This window comes from Gymnogyps californianus, chromosome 6 (genome assembly GCF_018139145.2).
Source record: "Gymnogyps californianus isolate 813 chromosome 6, ASM1813914v2, whole genome shotgun sequence".
NCBI classification, from domain to species: Eukaryota; Metazoa; Chordata; class Aves; order Accipitriformes; family Cathartidae; genus Gymnogyps; species Gymnogyps californianus.
This window is the reverse complement of record NC_059476.1, coordinates 37,947,569-37,956,584: the sequence shown is the minus strand read 5'-3', so window position 1 is coordinate 37,956,584 and position 9,016 is coordinate 37,947,569. Positions and strand designations below refer to the sequence as shown.

Sequence of the window (9,016 nt, the reverse complement as noted above, 5' to 3'; positions counted from 1 at the left end):
GAGAGAAGTTAATTAAACTCTAAAGAAGCCATTTATTAGAAAAGGAAAGTAAGCCATGGCTTTTCTTCAATACTGGAGAAAGGCTTATTGTAGAGGGAAACCATTCTTTAGCAGTTAATAAACTATTTTCTACCACCTGGCTTTGAGGAATGGCTAATGGAGTGTCCATGGCTCATTTTAATGTGCAGTTTTGCAAGGTGTCCATGGCCCATTGGCTAAAATGGCTTAGAAAACAGCTGTCTCTGAAAACTAGGGAACCGGAGAGCTTGGCAGGTCAGTAACCGAAGGCAGAGCCTTTGGTGTGTCGTTTTCCATTTGCCCTGCCTACACAACTGCCGCGCGGTCCCTACCGTGCTCCGTTCCTGCTGGGGCATGCCGGTGGCGTGCTCTGTCACTGGGCAGAAAGGACCTTTCTCTGTCCGTACCTACAGCGAGAGCCAGGAGTCGCAGGCAGACCAGGAGCCCTCGTCGGGCGGGCTGGGTACCGGCTAGAGCACATCTGGAATGCTTATTCCAGATGTGCTGGCAGGGACAGCCTTTTCCTGCTGAGGGCTGACACTTTAAAGTATTCATTGCCACTGGATATATTTTAAAAACAAAAAACCCAACCAAACATGATTTTGGATGACAGGGACCCAGCTTACAGAGCCAGGCACTCAAACAGCATCTATAAAGCCCCAGCACCTCCATGCTGAGAAACCATTTATATCCCGAGTCTCTGTTTGCTCCCAGCCGCATTCGATTTACCCTGATAACTCTCTCCCTTTGGGGTAGGAAACTAAACCCCTCTTGTTTTCCTCAGGGTCTGAAGGCACCCACTTTCACAGAGGAGCTGGTAAATACCACAGTTACAATTCCAGAGAAGAATTTACAAGCAATGGAAAAGACTACTTATTTTAGAGAGGCTTTTTCTCATTTCAGCTTATGTTACCTACACTAAAATTCAACAACCTTATTATCTTTAAAGCCGGCATGCATGGTGGTAGATGTGACTTTCCCACCTGCACCCTCCTCCCCTGTGGAGGATGATGCCTTGAGAAGATGCTTATGCACTTGCTGATGATACAGCATCGACATGCATTTCATTGTGCATCAGTCCGGCCGCATCTCCCTGAATTTGGGGAGTCCAAGCGGGTCCAGGGGAAAAAAATGAAATAACAACGGTTGCTGGCAACGCTGAGTTAATACCAAAAAGATTAAAATACAGCCAACCTCCAAGAATGGGAAAAGGACCTTATGATACTTAGTGAGCGGATAATAAAACGGCAGATGAAATTCAAGGCTGCTAAATGAAAAACAATGCACAGGGGAAAAATCATTCTAACTTTACACATACAGTGATGGGCTCTGAACTGGCTATTGCTGCTCAGGAAGGAGATCTGAGAGTTATGCTAGAAATATCTATCAAAATGTCACTTCATGCTCCATAGTAGTCCAAAAAACAAATATGATAGGAATTACAGGGAGGTAAGAGAGAGTGAAATGGGGAATGTTACTATGCTGCTTCATGAATGTCTGGTATATCCCACCTTGGATAATTAGTGAGTAGCTCTAGTTTTCCCATCACAAAAAATGGATGGGAAGAAGCCTAGAAAATTATCCACTGAAGGCAAGGATTGATAAAGGCAGGGCCAGATATGAAATCGTTTGTATCATAGAGCTGAAGAATTGAATCAGCAATGATTGCTCAGTTCAAGAAACACTTGGTATCAGGAGTAGGGAACAACTAGAGAAGCTCCACGAGGCAAAGGCAAACTCTTTACCCAGCACCCAGTTAAAAAGTAGAACTCGCTGCCATGGGAAATTATAGGTGCTGAAAGCTCACATAGACTCAGAAGGTGGTTAGATATTTTCACAGGGAAAAGAAAAAGTGACGCTGCGTGTGATGACACGGTTGTTTCTCCCCATCCTGTTGCAGAGCGGCTGCATGGTTTGACAAACAAAAGGAGCTTCGCCGGCGGCTCGCTCGGACCTGCCCTGTGCCACCGGCAGGAACCGATGGTCCCATCCAGCTGGTGCCTTCGGCTTTCTGCCTTTTCCACCTCCATCCAGACCTGCTGAGCTCATTTTGGAGGCTTCTGAGCAGACTGGCCCGCTCCCAAACGCCATCTCTGAAATGGCTTCATTTGGCCAAGCGCGGACTTCGATTCAATTATTATTTTTACTGTGAGTATTTATAGAGCGCGCTGAAGGCGTTCGTGGTGTTCTCCCTCTATTGCAAATATATCGGGAGCAACCCCGCAGCCTGCCTGGCTACCCAACTTCTCCCCACGGGATACGTGGGATCTGGGTCTCCTTCCCTGCCGCAGAGCCGGGGCAAGCAGAGCCCGGGCAGGCTTTCTCAGACGCAGTAGTCCTCAGACCTGGGAGGTGATGCTTCGTTCCTCGGCGGAGTCCGGCTGCCGGAAATAATCTGCCCGATGGTCCACTTTATGGCCGGGCAGACAGGCTGAAATTCACGGCCACCACTTACCAAAGAATAATGAAACATTTCCTGAGACAGCAATAAATATCTCCTGCCACGACAACACTTACCAGTGCCTCTTCGATCCAGGAAAATGTTTTAAAACTCAGCAAAGTGGGATTTTTTTAATGCCTCTCTACTTGCTGCTTGCAGTTGCCCTGGCTGCTCCCGGTCGGGGGGCGGGGGGGGGAGCGGCGTGATGTGGTTTGTGGCTCGCTGGGGAGCTCCATGGCTGGCCCAAAAGTGGGTGCTGGGGGGTAAGCTCCTTCCTGGGCTGGGCCTATGGGCCAGGTAGCTGTGCACCATGCTCCTCCTCCCATCTGCGGCCTTCATCAAATGCCCCTGATGTTGATTAAAACAACATGAGTGAGTAGCTTATCGGTTACAAAGGATCAATAACCCCTGGCTTGTATTCTTCAGTCTAAGAAAGTCTGAATAACGTGGGGCAGAGGGGATCCGAATAGTCATTGCCGATCGATAGCTCTCCCCATGCGAGCTTGCAATGGGTCAGTGGGTGAGGGTCATTTATCAATGCCACCCTCTCCCTCCTTCCCCGGCATCGCCCCGCGTCGTCCTCGGCGGCTGCAATTAATCCGTCCCTGTAACGCAGAGCAAAGCGGCGCCTGCTTGCTCACCTCCGCTCCCGCCCGCGCTGCCCCCGAACAGCAGCACGTCCAATTAGCGGCGCTTAATGAAAAACAAGCGAGCCGGATGGACGCGCGCACGTGCGTACGTGGCCGCCTGGGTGTTGAGGAAGCAAAGCTGCGTTTGAAAGATGTCCTTGAGTCGGGAGGATGACTGGGAGGAAAACTCCTCCCCAGGCTGATAGAAAGGGAGAGGTTTGCAGCCACTGTCCCCTACCAAGGGGTTTCGTTCTGCTCCAGAGCAGCTATTTCCCACGGCGAGGAGAGGCTGACGGCACGGTTCATGCCAGGGTCTGCTGGAAATACGCTGCACGCTCAACACAGCCGGCTTGGCTCCTTCCCCCAGGACAGTTTTCCAGCGGTGGGGGTGCACAGCGTGGCTTCTTGGTGTCGGGCTGATGGCAGATTGCAAATCAAAGCCACCAACTAGCAACAATTATCTCCGAGGGCCTCTGGGCCATAACATGAGGCTCCGGGGAGCCCAGCCAAATGTGGTCGAGTCCTCTTTAGGCAGCGGCAGGGTTGACTATAGTGGATGCAAGCCAGTCTGCGCTGGTTTCCCTAAAGGGCTGGGCTCCCTCCAGTCCACACAGAATTGCCACGGCCAGGAGAAAGCTCCATCAGCACCCGCCATGCCGGGGACTCATCCTGCCTCTCCCGGTGCTGAGGATAACCAGCCCGGAGCCAAGGCACGGTGGCTACACCTGATGCCCCCGTGCGCAGGGCAAGGGCGAAACCGGGAGGAGATGGGGATGCACCAGGCTGGGCCAGGGTCAGCACTGGGCTGGAGGGGTTTTGCCACCTCTGAGCTGGATGAGAGCCTAGGGACGGCCGTCCCGGGAAGAAATGCTCTTAGCAGCCCTGGCCACAGAGGGAAAAGGAGGTGTTTGGTAGCAGAAGAAAAGCTGATGGTGGAAAAAGCGCGGGGAAGCGATAGATTTTTAAAACCCAGCCAGTGAATCAGTCTCATTGCTGCGGTCACTTTAAAAGGGATCGGCAGAAATAAAGCGGGTTTAAAACTATAGCGGCTTGGGGAAGCCTGAGCAGTAAAATGAAGCCGGCAGCGCGATGACTTGCTTGTGAGCTGGTCGGGGTGCAGCCTGCGAGCATGCCTTGGCTGGGAAAAGCGTCAGAGGTCTGCTCCGTGGCGTGTCTTGCACGCAGCAGAGCTGTGCTATGCACCGTGCAGCGATGCCCAGCGGAGCAGGCAACCTCCCGGCACAGCCTGGACCGTAACGTTTCAGTCCCCCACATCTTCCCGCCTTCCTCAGAGACCATAACAGCTATTGGGAGCACAAGAAGAAGGGTGGGAACACGCAGCGGGGAGCGATGGGGAAGAGGGAGACATCAGATGGCAGCAACCAACAGAGATTGACTTAATGGGATCAGCCCTCATTTTGTTCTTATTATCGGCACCTTGGGAGTGCAGCTTCTCTAATTAATTCCTTTGGTCTCTAAAGCATGCAGCTGAGGCCTGTGTCCCGTCAGCAACTGCTTGCACTGGTGCTCGTGGGTCAGGGCAGGCAGGGAAGCATGGAGGTCTCTGCGCAGTCGGTCAGTGCCAGGTATCTCTCTACAAACCTCTTCTCAAGCAGTTTGGCCCTCCTTTGGAGGAGAGAAGGGGCTCAGTGGGTTTTAATAACTCAGGAATGAGGGCTTTTCTTCCTGATGTTGTTATGGGGTTCTCTGGTTTGTTTTGCAATGCATTTGTAATGTTATTCTGTTCAAGTTATGGGGGGTGGGAATGGCTATTTCCAGAAGAGCTCTTCTTAATCCTGCTTGGGAAAGAGTGATCTCTTCCACGAGGCACTAGCATCATCCAAAATTGGTGTGTATTTTGAATGTGTTCAACTGTAATGTGGAATTTTCTTGCTGGCTGCATAAGTGCCCGATGTGCTGAGCTCCAGCCAAGCCTGGGTCTCGCTGCCGTCGTGTGGCTACCAATTCACTGGCTCGTGGGCGAAAGTGCTTCCCTCGGTCTTCATCGACGGTTCACTGGGTTTTTAATGTGAAGCGGGAAGAAAGGAAGAGCTCAGCGTTTTATATGCCTTTGGTAAAGTTGTGATTGTTATCAAGGCTATCGAAATCTCCAGAGTCTGAAAATCAAGGTGAAAGCTTGCTTTCATGGATTATTTCCAGTCACTTTTCTTTTGGCTCTGCTAAAAATAACACAGGAATAGCTTTCTTTGAGCTTTCCTATTCCCTCCTGGCTGGAACGGAGAAGGTCAGGAGGATGAAAGTGAAAAAAGAGTGGGGGGAAGGAGTCACGGCAAGCTCTTCGCATGTACGGGTTTGGATGAGATTGCTTGCTGGTTTGTTTGGGCTTTTTTTTTTTTTTTCTTTGATCTAAACCTGATTAACTTTCTTTCTGTGTTTCTTTCCTTTAGCCGATGCAATGGGGAAGGCTGGGTGTTTCAGTCCTTCTGGAGCAGAAAACTTGCCATTTTTAACCATTTCCTTTTGAAAGTTCGTTAGAAACATCCCCAAATCTAGAGGTTGGTCTGACAATTTTGCCCCCTATGTTGTAGGACCTTTATCCAAGACCTCGGGATGATGCTGTGTTGCATATCTTGTGTCAGGATAGCTGACCTGCTTTCCCTTGCAATGGCTGTGGGTTTTATTAATTACTGGGTTGGTGCCTAAATTTGCTGCATCTTTTTAGGCTGAAGTGTTTCCTTATGATCTAACAGGAGATAATGGTACTGCAGGAGATAGATAGCCAGGGTGTTATCTCAAGGTGCGCATCCAGGAGAGGAGAACTCCTTTAGGCCACTCGGAAATGGCGAGAATAATAGTTTCTCCCCAGAAAAAGGGAAAAATAAGAAGCCTGGTGCTAAGCGTAAGTGGGAAGGCATTGCAGCTGAAAAATCCTCGTATGGCAGAGATTTCCGCTTGTTACAGAACTACTTCAGTCAGCTGCAAGTTTCTGAATTGTGATGATGTTTTTCAAGCAAGGGGATAATGTGATGTTGTTTTCTTCAGGTGTTCATTAGTGGTGTAAATAACAATGGATCATCAGGTATCATTTCCCATCCATAAGCTGATACTGCTTTTAATATCCTTTCTTAAAAAAGGAGGACGGACAGTCCAGTGTCACTCATGAGAGAAGGCACCTTTGCAAGAAAGATGTTTGTTCTTGACCCCGGCCACCCTAGAAGCTCCACTCAAAGTCTCTTTATTCCTTCCTGCCCGCTTCACTTGAGGGAGAGGTCACCCCTCTGCAAGGAGATAAGGTGAAGGGTCCGTCCTGGCTGCCACCTCCTGGGAGGGGACTTTGCTCACCGCTGTGGGTCAGCCTCTGATGGACGCCCTCCTGCCCGCAGGAGCAAAGGCAGAGGTGTTTCCTCAGCCGTGGCTTTTCCAGTCGTTCCCTTTTCGCCATTTCCTGGCTCACGGTGGTCTCTTCCCCTTATAAATTGATATTCTAATCCAAGCCTAAAAAGCTGCCTTTCCCACCCAGCCCTGCTGCCCTTCACGCCGGGTACCAGCTGCGGTAGGAGATCACACTGCAACGCAGCCGGCACGGGAATTTCTGCCGTGGCCTCGCTAATGAGAGCCTAACTCTATCGCTTGAATGTACCTCAGGTTAATTAGAGGTGGAAACGGCCTTTTATTTTCAGTTGAAACAAGTTCCCCCGCAGTTTTGCTGCTCGCCCTGAGCTGTCACAGCAGCGCTGCACGCAGGAGCGAGCGGTCTGCAGGAGCTCGCATGGAGTTCCAGCCTTCTTTCCCCAAAATTTCTGCTTCTGGGCTGCCCCGGGGACGCCCAAAGAGCTGAGCTGGCTCCCCACATAGAGGAGATGCGCCCGCAATAAATTTGTGGCAGGTTGGCCCCTGTGGAGCCAAGAGAGTCCCGCTGGTCCCATGGGGAGGAGGTCATGGGGGCTTCCTCGGGTTGGTGGCACTAGCAAGTTCCACTAGCTTCTTTGGTCATGGGTTATTGATATTATTGTATACCCACCCCGATGCCTAGACAAGCACGGTGTTGCTGACATGTGTTGTCCCAACCTTTTCAAGGAGGGCTTTTCAGAAACATCTCCCAGGATGTGAGCGGTGGGAGGATAACCTTGACAAATCAGTAGGGGAGGCGCGCGTTTCTCCAAGGCTTGCGATGCAAACCCGAACTCGGTGCAGGGCTTACTGGACAAGACGTTACAGGCTATTTCCAGCTTTCTAAGTGGGGCAAAGCCAGAGTTTCCCCACTCTTCCTGCGCTGGTGTAAATGGTGCAAGGATCAGGCCCCGCTTAGGTTTTGAAGCAGCATCTGCAGAGGTCAGATGTGTAAGACGAGAGGGTCATCGAGGATGACAAAGATGGTCCCAGAGGGGACTAGAAGAGAGCTGGCAAAAAATTTGGCAAAATTTCTGCTGGAAGGAGGAAATATGTATTTATATGTGTATATATAGTCCGTCAGCTCTGCCAAAACTCTGGTCCCCCTTGCTTCTCCCAAGAGAAGGGGAAGAAGACCCACAGCACACCTGGCAGGTAACGTAAAGGTAATGCAACGCTGCATTTTGGGGGGCAAAGCGTTGCCACTGTGAAGAGTTAAGCTGAAGCTGCAGCCATGCAATATGTTCCCAAAGATGAGAGCCAGGCAGGCACTTACAGGAGACGCAGACATTAGCGGAGCGGGGGGACGGACGGCTTGGCCCCCTATTCCTCGGCAACTAAGTACCGCTTATTTATAGAAGCATATTATGGGCAGAAGTTGATGTCTGTGCCTCTTCCCCAGGGCAGGGACAAGTGACTGTGGAGACCCACGCAAGCCTTCGAGCGCATTTTAGAGCAGCATTGATCAGATTTTGTCTAGCCGCTCCTCTCGCTGCTTCTGCCGGCAGGGCTTTGCTTTTGTTTCCCAGTCGTGCGATGGGGCTCTTTTCCCTTCCCGGTTTCTTCGGGTGGGTTTGTAATAACGTGAGAGAAGCTTGGGTTGTATAAGGAGGTCGGAAGCAAGGCAATAAAATGAAATCGCATCATCTTGTGATATAGTGATCTACCTCATTCTTAGACGAGGAAACATTACCTTTAAAATAATTTTTATGTCATTCTAGGGTGCAGGAGGGTTCTTTTATATTTACTAATTTTCTTCTCGTCTCCTAAGCGACACGCTGGCAGGCACACAATGAACCTCGGCCCAGATCCAGATGCGCGTGCTTACATCTCGAGTGTGTGGAGTGATCCACAGGCATTGATGGGATTGCTAAAGGCTTGGAGTTAACGATGGCCTTAAGTGGGTGTTCAGCCCGAGATCCTATTCATCGCGCAGAAGTGGTCACTGAGCAGCTTGTGCGAGCCAACGTTAGCCCATGGATCATCTCAAGTGGTCACTCCAGCTGGTTATTATTCCTTATTGGTAGCGTGTGACTGATCACCGAAATTACCCTCTGTTGCTTCTGCGCTCTGATTAGATTCCTGCAATTTTGGAAGAAGTAGGATAATAAATAACAAATCATGAGGAGCGAATAACAAGTGCCTCTGTTTGTGCCGAGGGGTCCTTCTTTGCATGCCGAAACGAGGATTTATCGGCTGTTGCTCTCCTCTGCCTGCTATTTTTTATCAGTGCAATGAGTTTAGTTGTGTTTTTCCCAGCAGCAGCTCAGGTCTTGCTGAAGCAAAGAGCTGTTTGCAACCTGAATGTGCGTTAGCCGGGGGAGCTGGCAGCATTTGGCCAGCTCTGAATCCGCTGAAAAGCCTTTAAGAGAAGGAGAAGGGGAAAAAAAAAATATATAAATAAAGCTGCGGGGAGGAACCCAACCCTAATGCTTTTTGTTCCAGCAGCTTTCTGCCACCAGTTAAAGAATCAAATATGATCAGCCACGTAGAGAAAGGAAATAAAGACTGGGTTTGCTTGATGTTGCTACTTTCTTTGGCTGTGTTTTTTGTCCCGGTGCACGCGGGCTGCTGCTGC

At 50.3% G+C, this 9,016-nt stretch overlaps 1 long non-coding RNA gene across 2 annotated transcripts; it reads left to right on the top strand.

The window, feature by feature from the left end:
- Positions 1–4,601: 4,601 nt before the first annotated feature.
- On the top strand, positions 4,602–9,016 carry LOC127018034 (uncharacterized). Of its 2 annotated transcripts, none has more exons than XR_007766681.1 (3): positions 4,602–4,662; positions 5,496–5,603; positions 8,210–9,016. It is a non-coding gene; the product is annotated as an uncharacterized LOC127018034 (long non-coding RNA). The 2 variants fall into 2 exon arrangements; XR_007766680.1 differs by having other exon boundaries at positions 4,611–4,673.